This window comes from Trachypithecus francoisi, unplaced genomic scaffold, assembly GCF_009764315.1.
Source record: "Trachypithecus francoisi isolate TF-2019V2 unplaced genomic scaffold, Tfra_2.0 Lachesis_group16, whole genome shotgun sequence".
Taxonomy (NCBI): domain Eukaryota; kingdom Metazoa; phylum Chordata; class Mammalia; order Primates; family Cercopithecidae; genus Trachypithecus; species Trachypithecus francoisi.
Window position 1 is genome coordinate 45,053,865 of NW_022681461.1, and position 11,889 is coordinate 45,065,753.

At 43.5% G+C, this 11,889-nt stretch overlaps 1 pseudogene; it reads left to right on the forward strand.

Moving 5' to 3' along the window:
• The first annotated feature begins 1,076 nt into the window (after window positions 1-1,076).
• Window positions 1,077-1,170, forward strand: LOC117099481 (annotated as a pseudogene).
• Window positions 1,171-11,889: the final 10,719 nt, after the last annotated feature.

Genomic DNA, 11,889 nt, shown 5'->3' on the forward strand with positions numbered 1-11,889 from the left:
CATCAGTTTTTAGTAGGTGAGACTCTTCTTCTGTTTGTGGTCTAGAACATCAGGAGAAGAGGTAAGAAACCAGGCTCCAGAATCATAACTTCTAGATCACCAGTTGCTCCTGGTGGAGCTAAGAAACGCCTTCAAAGCTACTTGGAACTATGGGTAAAGGTGAAAGGATAATTAAGCAAAGAGAAAAAAAGGCAAGGGGATACAAGAGAAGAGGAAGGCAGAGAAAAAAATAAAAAGACAACACAAGAAGAAATACGTGGTCAGAAGGGATGCAAAACCACAATTAACACTCCACCTTCCATTTTAACATGAAAACTTCAGAAATGAGTCAAATTCCAACCATCAAGGAGGTAGTATTCCTGCAGGAGCAGCGGACCGGTGATCTGAAGAGCAGCCTTTTTCTGGGTCCTCAGCCTCTTACCCTCGTTAGCCAAGGGAAGTTATCCAAGCACACAGCAAATCTTTGCCATCACTCTGATGTATTCTTAATGTTTCTCACCATTAGGGTTTCTGCTATTTTGAATGCATAATATACTGTCTACTAAAATTCTTTGATCTTAACAAAAACAAAAGCACACAAATGTTGAGTGGTGGGCAGAGACCATCGCTATTTGGCTTAGAATCACAGATTCACAGATGTTTAGAGACTTAGAGACTTTAGAGGCAAGGTTGTTTTGGTGACTGTCTTGCAAGTAGCCCACAGAGATGTGTGTTTCTATAAACCTTGCTCTTTATCAGAAGTTCATTAAAGGTAAACCACCCAAGTCACCTATTCACTGTGGCTTCCTGTCAGGAGGGACCATTTAGATAACTTCTTGGAGCCTGTCAACTCTTACTGCACAAACAGTATCAGATGCAAGCTGGGGAATTTGGAATGCTATCTGCAATAGTGACATCTGGTGGCTTCTACGTTCTGCTGCACCTCCTTGAGGCAGGAAAGCAAGCCTGGCTTTTAAGCAGTATTTGTGAAAACGTAAAAGAATTACATGAGCTCTGGAAAAGGACCTCAGAAATGGTATCATTTAACAATCACCACTTGAATGCTTATGTTGCTCACTATATTAAAAATTATGGTGGTGTTTCAGCAGCACACATAATAAAATTTTGAAAACTACAGAGATTAGCATGTGCAAGGATGACATACAAATTTGTGAAATGTTTCATATTTTAAAATTTATATTTGTACATTTTTTTGAGACAGGGTCTCACTTCTGTCGCCCAGGTTGGAGTGTAGTGGTGCGATCATGGCTCACTGCAGCCTCTACTTCTTGTGTTCAAGCGATTCTCGTGCCTCAGCCTCCCGAGTAACTGGGACTACAGGTGTGCACCACCACGCCTGGCTAATTTTTGTATTTTTTGGTAGGGACAGGGTCCCACTATGTTGCCCAGGCTGGTCTCAAACTCCTGGGCTCAAGCAATCCTCCTGTCTTGGCCTCCCAAAGTGCTGGGATTACAGGTGTGAACCACCACACCTGGCTTATGTAATTAGTTTTAGAAAAGATAAAAAGAAAAAATTATGATGCAAGAACTATTATATGAATCCTTGTTTCTAAAGGAGAAGCAGTTAGAGAAATATTGAATTACTTGGATTGCAAAGGGTCTTGCATGTCTCTGAGTGGGGTTTTGAGTTGGTTTTCCATGTCTGCTCTATGGTGTCCCTCATCCACACACCTGATAAACGGGTGATGAGCCAGGTAACCCCACCCTGTATCCCCTGCACCATGATTTTAAAAATGAAGTGAATAATAAACATTCTCTTTTAAGAATTCTGAAATTGGGAGAATCAAAGATATTGTCATTTATCTAGGGAATTGAAGGTGGAAGTATCCCATGAGGTAGTGGAGTAACAACAATGGACCCTGTACAAGATAAAGTTTTGAAGAAGCAAGAATCTATGAAGACACAAAGCTGACCAGACAAGAGAAGAATGGAATAGATGTGCAAAGACAGGCCACGAAGCATGAAGGAAAAATAGGGACATCAATGGAGAGGGAGGCAGACAGTGAGGCAGTGGGGCTTGATCCTGGGGCTACCTTGGTTGCTGCCCTTTCTTGGGCTTAATTGCTCTTTAATTAAAAAAAAAAAAATGTCCCAGACGACACTTGAGTGATTTCCTAGACATTAAAAGAGCCTTGACTACTCCTAATTAAAAGATCCAGTTTTTTCACAAATCTGAATTTCGCTTTTCATACTGCACTAATTCCTAAGTACTCATTGCCTGTTTTCTCTATTTATTGTCAGTGCTCAACAGCCCCGACAGAGGGGGCTTCTTGCTTGAAACTATATTAGACATGTTGCTTCCACATTTATGCGTTAAAGGCTTGGCCACCTGAGAAAAACATAACCTGTAGACTCCTTTGTCTTTTACTCTTCAGCTCTGCACAGGTGCCCAATTCAGTTCTGCACAGTGCTAGCTTAGAGTCAAACTTGACATGTTCAACTCAGCTTACCCATCATCCCCACTCATCCTGCCAACCCACTCACCCCCTGTATCGCCAACTTTCTTCCAGGAACCTGTGCCAGAAAACTGGGAGTCATTCTAGGCCCTCTCTCACACTCCAGATCAAATTTGGTGTCACTAAATTTGTTTAACTTAAAATTGCAGAGGCATAATCTTAGCCATCAACTTGCTTTGTGTAGTTTCCTTATGCATTGCTTCATTCCTTTGGTCTAACTTAGAAATGCATCTTAAAGAGTAAACACATTAAATCTAATCAACTCTGTTACCATTGTTGACAGTCAACACCAACGGGTGTTTTTTCCTATTGTAAACTGGTTTGGCTATAAGTCAAAATTGTTTTAGTCCTGAGTCAACACTTACTTATCCAACAAATACTTTGACTAAATAATATGTGTTGGGCACTCTGCTGGACAGGATAGAAATGTGATTAACTTAAATAACTCATGGTTTGAAAACACATGCTTTCTTTTTTTTTTTTTTTTTTTTTTTTTTTTTTTGAGACGGAGTCTCACTCTGTCACCGAGGCTGGAGTGCTGTGCCGGATCTCAGCTCACTGCAAGCTCCATCTCCCGGGTTCCACGCCATTCTCCTGCCTCAGCCTCCCGGGTAGCTGGGACTACAGGCGCTGCCACGTCACCCGGCTAGTTTTTTGTAGTTTTTAGTAGAGACGGGGTTTCACCGTGTTAGCCAGGATGGTCTCGATCTCTGACCTCGTGATCCGCCCATCTCGGCCTCCCAAAGTGCTGGGATTACAGGCTTGAGCCACCGCGCCCGGCCTGAAAACACATGCTTTCAAATTAACTGTAAATAAACGATATGCATACTGTAATACACAGATGGAAAATATCAGGTAACAGAGGAAGAAACAGGGAGTCTTACCCAAGGAATACAGATGTGAAAACGATATGAACCTAGTCAAGTAAATATCACAAAATAAAATGTAAGGAATATAACTGTGCCAACTGTTAAGAAATAAGGAAAAAATCATAACACAATTTACGTACAACTAATATGTGACTACATTCAAGTAAACATTACTTCCAAGCTTTTTTAGTGCCACCTCATAAAAACAGGAGCAAAACAGGAACAAGATGAGATCTGGCTTTCCCAGGAGTAAGGTGGTATGGCCAGTAAAGTACGGTAGTAAGGCCAGTAAAAAAATTCTCAAAATTCTTCCATCACCAGGACAGAAGGCAGAATGGATGGAGCATGTGCTGAGCTGGCCTCAGGTGCTATACCCCTACCCCTACCCCCACCCCACCCCCACCCTAGCCTGGGCCCATGCCAAACTGTCTCAGATGTTCATATGCCCATCATAATAATGAACAGAGAATTTAGCAACCTTGCATAAGGATGGAGGTGTACAAGAAAAACCTAACCCACTGACAAAGGTAAAACAAATCACTTGAGAATCTTCTCATGGATTAGAACTACAGGGGACAAATTGCCACTGCTAAGCCATATTTTCCTTGTTGGACAGTTTTGTGTGAAAATGGACAGCAAGGCAAAAGGACATAAAGAACACAGTGTTTTGCACCAGGAGTGTTTTCTGAGGGGAGCAGACAACTTACTGACCTCCACATTCTCTCACCAGGCTCAAGGGCACCTCAGTAGGAGGGTGGCTCCCTCCTCCCTCTTCCAACAGGCCCAACATGGCGGGTTCTTTACCTGTTCCAAGATCGCAGTTCCCAGAACAACATCAAAAGCAGTAATTTAAAGTCTGTTTTCTTTCTAAAAAGAAAACTCAGGAGGTAAGGAGAGGCAAGGCCTCAAAATCCTCCCTTATTTGGAATACTAAATTGCACCTGAGGCATACTCAATTGTGACTTTCTCTCCCACCTTTGGAGATCTTACTCCTTTGGAGTGGGAAGATGGCGACTCACATAGTAATATGGAATTTGAATAGAAAATAAATTGTGCTGAATCTCACGTATGATGTCCTAAAAGTGTCCAAAATGATGTCATTAAAAAGGCAGGGAGGGGAACTGCAATTAGATGGATGAGGAAAAGGGAGTTGAGAAAACAGATTAATGATGCCTTTGACACAATCAGCCTGTGAGGAATACTGGTTTCTATGACAACCAAACCACTTAACCTCAATTAACGAAGCTGTTCAAAAAGAAAAACTTGAAAGATGGGAAGGGGAAAAGCCAGCGGATCCTCTTTGGGGGAATGAAGTAGCCTGTCCCCTCAGCGCCTGTGAGACAAGCACGTATTAACTACATATCCGCAGGGCGCGTATCCTCTTACGCTCTCCAGTTCCCAGTAATTAGTATTCAGAAGCAGCCCAAAGATGTTGAGAAATTGCAACTCATTAGCGCGGTTTTCTGACAGAACAGCCTTATTATCCTGATTGAGCTTTAACTAAACAGCACGGACAAGGAGGAGACAAAAGGCTACCTCTTGCTTTTCCCAAACTTAGTGTTGCTGTTCACACGCACCAAGTTCCCAGCATATTCTAGGAACCCCTTTCTGAGAATTAGGCAGGCCAGGCTGGATTCTGGACTTTTGTTTGTAGCAGAGAATAGTTGTTGTTAGAATGAATCACCCAGGCCGTTCACAATAAAACAATGTTAAAATCAAATAACAAAATTTTATTTATGCACAATGTAACATCCTTCATGTAACGAAGGGAACTGGATTTTCCAGAGTTGCTCTTAAGTCAATGGAGAACTATCTTCATATTTTCCTGGGTCTGAGATGGGTTTGTCTAGGTTGCAATGGGCATGAATAAAGTAACTCTAACAGAAAGGAGGTGGGGGGAACAGCAGAGGGGTTCATCTTTCTTAGCATGTCATCCATTACCAATTCCTACACCACTCCGTCACCTTCTACAGAGCCTGAAGGTGGTAGGAAATGGAGACTTTTGTTGGACTGCCTCTTGATTGTTTCTGGTAAAAATATATCTAGTTGCTGATATTCTACTATCAACACAAATGGGAGGGAAAAAATAGAAACCCTAACAATATCAAGAGCATTGCCAGTTTTACCATTTTGTATAGGTGTTTCTTGCTGGTTTTATTAGAAAAAAAAAGGCCGGGCGCGGTGGCTCAAGCCTGTAATCCCAGCACTTTGGGAGGCCGAGACGGGTGGATCACGAGGTCAGGAGATCGAGACCATCCTGGCTAACACGGTGAAACCCCGTCTCTACTAAAAATACAAAAACTAGCCGGGCGAGGTGGCGGGCGCCTGTAGTCCCAGCTACTCGGGAGGCTGAGGCAGGAGAATGGTGTAAACCCGGGAGGCGGAGCTTGCAGTGAGCTGAGATCTGGCCACTGCACTCCAGTCCGGGCGACAGAGCAAGACTCCGCCTCAAAAAAAAAAAAAAGAAAAAGAAAAAAAGTAAGTATTATAAGGAGAAATTAATTTACAACAAACCCTTGTTAACATATGCTAAATTTTGTAAAAAACGAATAATACATTGGTGGTGTAAAAAAATAAAACCAGTTTCCATCAAGTTAAATTTTAATAAATCAATCTAAAAGGCAAAAACATGCACCTTGGAATTTTTTTAAAAATATAAATAGACACTCACATCTACATAGGAATATCTCCTGTTTCACAACTTTGTTGTAAATTTTGACTCATATTTTGCCTCCAGAGCTGGGGATGAAAACAAATCAGCCTGACTATAAATAGGAGCACTGACAGTCCAACAGAAGAGTATCTCATAGTTTAAACTTTGTTTTTTACTTTTCAAATGCTAGTGATGATGGGCTGGGTGCAGTGACTCAAGCCTGCAATCCCAGCACTTTGGGAGGCCAAGGCCAGTGAATCACTTGAGGTCAGAAGTTCGAGACCTGCCTGGCCAACATGGTGAAACCCCATCTCTAATAAAAATACAAAAGTTAGCTGGGCGTGGTGGTCGGCACTTGTAATTCCAGCTACTCAGGAGGCTGAGACATGAGAATCACTTGAACCCAGGAGGCAGAGATTGCAGTGAGCCGAGATCATGATACTCTACTCCAGCCTGGGTGAAAGAGCGAGACTCCACCTCAAAAAAATAAAAATAAAATAGTTAGTGATGATGCATATTTCTTCCTTCATGAATTGCCTATGTCCATTTTTTTCTGCTAGAGTTTTAGAATTTTTCTTACACTACTGAGATTTTGAAACAGAAAAACTATTAACATTATTCTTGCCATATTTATGAAAAATACCATCCTATATTGTTACTTTTAAATTTTATGATGTTTTAGCATACAAAAGTTTTCTCTTTTTTTTTTGGTAGTAAAATCTGCTAACATTTTCCTTTGAGGTTTTACCTATTACTTTTATCCATAGAAACTTCACAGTCTGGCCAGGTGCAGTGGCTCATGCCTGTAATCTCAACACTATGGGAGGCCGATGTGGATGGATCACTTGGACCCAGGAGTTGGAGACCAGCCTGAGCAACATGGTGAAACCCCATCTCTACAACAACAACAACAAAATAAGTTAGCTGGGCATCATGGCGCACACCTGTAGTCCCAGCTATTGAAGAAGCTAAGGTGAGAGGATCACTTGAGCCTAGGAGGCAGAGGTTGCAGTGAGCCAAGATCTTGCCATTGCACTCCAGCCTGGGTGAAAGAGCGAGACCTTGTCAAAAAAAAAAAAAAGAAAGAAAGAAAGAAAGAAGGAAGGAAGGAAGGAAGAAGGGAGGGAGGGAGGGAAAGAAGGAAAGAGAAAGAAAGAAAGAAAGAAAGAAAGAAAGCAAGCAAGCAAGCGAAAGAAAGAAAGAGAAAACAAATTTCATAATCCTCAGAGCAGCTCAATATTCATGTACATGTAATGTAAAGATTTATGGCTCTAACTTGATATTATCTGCATAATCAATTTTTCCAATACTTTTTTTTTTTTTTGAGACTGAATCTCACTCTGTCATCAGGCTGGAGTACAGTGGCACAATCTAGGCTCACTGCACCTCCCAGGTTTAAGCGGTTCTCCCGCCTCAGCCTCCCAAGCAGCTGGGATTATAGGTGCATGCCACAACACCCAGCTAATTTTGTATTTTTGGTAGAGATGACGTTTCACCATGTTGGCCAGTCTGGTCTTGATCTCCTGATCTGCCTGCTTTGGGCTCCCAAAGCACTAGGATTACAGGCGTGAGCCACTGAACCCAGCCCAATACTTTTTTATTGAGCTATAAATGTGCACAACGTAAAATTTACTATAATTTTTTTTTTTTTTTGAGACGAAGTCCACTCTGTCACCCAGGCTGGAGTGAAGTGGCACAATCTTGGCTCACTGCAACCTCCACCTCCTGGGTTCAAGCGAGTCTCCTGTCTCAACCTCCCAAGTACCTAAGATTACAGGCGCCCGCCACTGGCTAATTTTTTGTATTTTTAGTAGAGACAGGGTTTCATCATATTGGCCAGGCTGGTCTTGAAATCCTGACCTCAAGTGATTCACCTGCCTCAGCCTCCCAATGTGCTGAGATTACAGGTGTGAGCCACTGCGCCCAGCTCATAAAATTTTCAAGTGTTACCATTTAATGACTTGTTGTAGATTCACACAAAATTGTGCAACTATCACCACTATGAAATTCCAGAATATTTTTCGTCATCCCCAAAAGAAACCCTATATCTATTAGGAGTCACTCCCCACTCCACTCTCCCCTCATCTGCTGGTAACCACTAAGCTACTTCCATCTATTCTGGGAATTTCCTATTAATGGAATAATTTATGCAGTCTTTCATATCTGGCTTCTTTCACTTAGCATGTTTTCAAAATTCATCCATGTAGCAGCATGAATCAGTACCTCCTGACTTTTTTTGGCTAATATCCCAATATGTCAGTACACTGTGCTTTATTATCCATGTATCAGTTGATGGACATTTAAACATTCATGTACAAGTTTCTGTGTGGACGTACATCTTTAACTCTCTGGGGCATCTACCTAGGAGTGAAACTCCAATACTTTTTGTTTAATAATGCCTTTCCCAGTGATTTATGATTTCTTCTTTATCATACATTACATTCCTGGTTTCAGGGCTTTCCCATCTGTTCTGCTGTCCTGTCACTTCTTTTGCAAATGCAAGACCTTTCCAGTTTTAGCAGATGTATGTTTTATTCGCTCACAGGGCAAGACACCTCTAACTTTCCTACACTTGATCTTAGCCAAAAGGCCAAAAAGCAATGACACCTCTAACTTTCCTTTCTTAAACTCTCTTATTGCTGCTTATTCTTCACTCTCAACTTTCGAATCTACTTGTCATGCTGCTGGTATTTTGACTGGAGATGGGAAATTGATTTGGGAAAAACTGATATATTTGCAATATTTTAGCTTTCTATCCACAGATATGGTCTCTCTTGTTTTATTCAAATCTTCTACTATGCCTCCCACTAAATTTTGTGACCTTCCTCATACAGGACTCACCCGTTTTTTGTTAAGGAATAACTAGATACTCTAACCTCTGAGGGGGTGACAGCTGGACTCAACTGATGAGAGGAAGTGAACCAAGCAAAGACTTGAGGGAAGTCAACTCCAGGCACAGCAAAGGATGAGTGCAAAGACTATGAGGTGAGCCCAGTTGGCAGGAATAGGGAGAAGGGAATGTGGCTGGGACAAAGTGATCAAGGAAGAGTAGAAGAAGTTGAAGTTGGACTTATGCAGGCCCAGATCAAATAGAGCCTTAGAGGCCATATAAGGAGCTTAGACTTTTGCCTTATGCAAATTGAAACCTACGGGAGAGTTTAAAGCAGGCGCTGACATGGTCTTGCTTCAGGGCAACTACCCCTGGTCTAGCCAGGAAGTTGCCTTCTCAATGTGATCATGTGGCTTCCTGACCTGTGGCCAACGCCAAGACCTAACAGACAGAAAGGAACTTGAGAGAGTTAGAAGAAGTTAGTCCATAAATACCTCTGAGTGGCTCACCAGGATCGCTACCCCCACAAGCCACACACTTATTGTGCTAGAGGCTGGTCCTGAACTCACCAGCACCACCAAAGGGAATTGGAGGTCCCAGGGAAAGGCAACCCTTAATTCCCCATCTACCTTCACATGCCTACAAAAAAGGCCACGTGATGACTGTAGCCATGAACACTTCTGGAGAGAAAGCAGCAGGCAAATACCCTCCTCCCACCAGCCTGCCCACCCTTCTCCCTCAAAGCTGCTACCAGAAAGTGTTGTGGGACAGGGATTTCCGATACCAAGGAAGGTGCCAGGAGTCACCGAACCACCCACAAATCTTAAGGGAATTGTCATGGCCTCTTAGTCACCCAGCTGGAAGCTGCTATTTTCCTGGTAGGAATTGCCTCCCCCTCTACCGCTGCCACTGTGCCAGATGTTCAGGTTGCCCGAATACGTCTGCCCTGGTGGACTACTTCAGGCACCCCTGCCCAGGAACATTCCTGAAGGCCACACCTGGAACCTACTTGACCAACACTTCTAATGATTTTGTAAGCTCCTAATTTCCTGTATTAAATTCTTTTCTTCTTAAAGTACCTAGAGTGATTTCTGTTGAACACTGACTAATATTCAAATAGCAGCACCAACACTCTGCCATGAGAGATGCGGCATGAGTTCATGTCCTCAGCAATCTCCATCATCTTCCACTCAGTCTATTCACCTTGCTCTGTGAAACCATTCTGCCCAGCCACTGTCCTGGTGAGGAAACTGCCTCCACTTGCAACCTTCCCCTCTTTATGCTAAGGTTTAGTCCCGTGTTAAACCCATAATAGGCCAGGCGCGGTGGCTCAAGCCTGTAATCCCAGCACTTTGGGAGGCCGAGACGGGCGGATCACGAGGTCAGGAGATCGAGACCATCCTGGCTAACATGGTGAAACCCTGTCTCTACTAAAAATACAAAAAACTAGCCGGGCAACGTGGCGGGCGCCTGTAGTCCCAGCTACTCGGGAGGCTGAGGCAGGAGAATGGCGTGAACCCGGGAGGCGGAGCTTGCAGTGAGCTGAGATCCGGCCACTGCACTCCAGCCTGGGCGGCAGAGCGAGACTCCGTCTCAAAAAAAAAAAAAAAAAAAAAAACCCGTAAGAATCTTTTCGATTTCTCTCTTCTGTCTATTTTATGTGACCCTCCCAGAAGGCAACACAGCCTGAGGTCTCCCAGCAGAGGCAAGTCCAGAAAAGGTCTTCTGACACCAGCAATCCATGGGTTCCTTCAACACATACTGAACGTCCATGTTTTGCCAAGGCTGTCTGCAAGAGACCACAAAAGTTCTGAAAGTCCCTGAATCAGCAAATGATTGATATAAAGGTAATCCTGTAGGGTACCAAAAGGTAGCCAAATTGTCCTTTCCAATCAACTTTCCATTGACATTTGAAAAAGGAAAAGAGGGCTGGGCACAGTGGCTCATGCCTGTAATCCCAGCACTTTGGGAGGTCAAGGTGGGCAGATCATGAGGTTAGGAGTTCGAGACAAGCCTGGCCAACATGGCAAAACCCCGTCTTTACTAGGGAGACAAAAATTAGCTGGGCATGGTGGTGGGTGCCTGTAATCCCAGCTACTTTGGAGGCTGAGGCAGGAGAATCGCTTGAACCCAGGAGGCGGAGGTTGCAGTGAACTGAGATCGTGCCATTGCACTCCAGCCTGGGCAACAAGAGCAAGACTCCATCTCAAAAAAAAAAAAAAAGGAAAAGAGGACGTCAGTGTTTTGCCCCTGCTGCAGCATGCCAAGTTGTCTGGAGACAGAAAGCTTAGCAAAGTGGATTGAGGCACCTGCCTGAGCCTGCTGCTCCTGCAGCTCCAAAACCAAATGGGAGACTTTCAGTGGAGCAGCCCCTTCCCATGGATGAACTTCACACAGGTGGAAGACAAGGTGGGAAAGTGGGAAAGCTCATTCAATCTTGAAACAATCAGAATATTTCTGCATAAGGCAAAGAGACTCCTCCTTTGTGTGCTATGTGTGCATACAAGAACACATACACGTATATACACTGTATTGGTAGTCTTGGGGGAAAGCAATCTCTTCTGGCGCCTTGGAACTTCAAGCAAATACTACCTGGTGCTGTGGATTTTGCCCTTTGGCCAACAGACTATCTTCTGAATTGGCTCAAGTCTACGTAGGGTTTAGTATTCACAAAAAATATCAAAGACATTTTATTAATTAAAGTGCAATGAGTAGAATGTCATTGAATTATTAGTGAAACTGGGTTTTTTGGTACTTTTTTTGTATTGGTCTGCTCCAATAAAGCCTAGCCACTCTACTTAAGTGCTCTGACTACCCCCAGTCATCCTCACTCAGAAAAGGAGCCCTTCTCTGGCCTTCCCCTGGGGCATCTGGAAATAACAGACTCTGGTCCACGCCGTTACATGATCTGCCCAAAATCCCACCAGCAGCACTGTTGTCCCTCCTGAGCAGATGGGGCTGACAGTGCCCACCTCTGACGTTTGCAGCATGACAGCCACCCTCCCCAGACAGATCTCCACAATGCAGTTCTTGGCCTTGAAGCATGAGTGCTGGGACCTTAATTCCTTCTTTTTTCCCTTT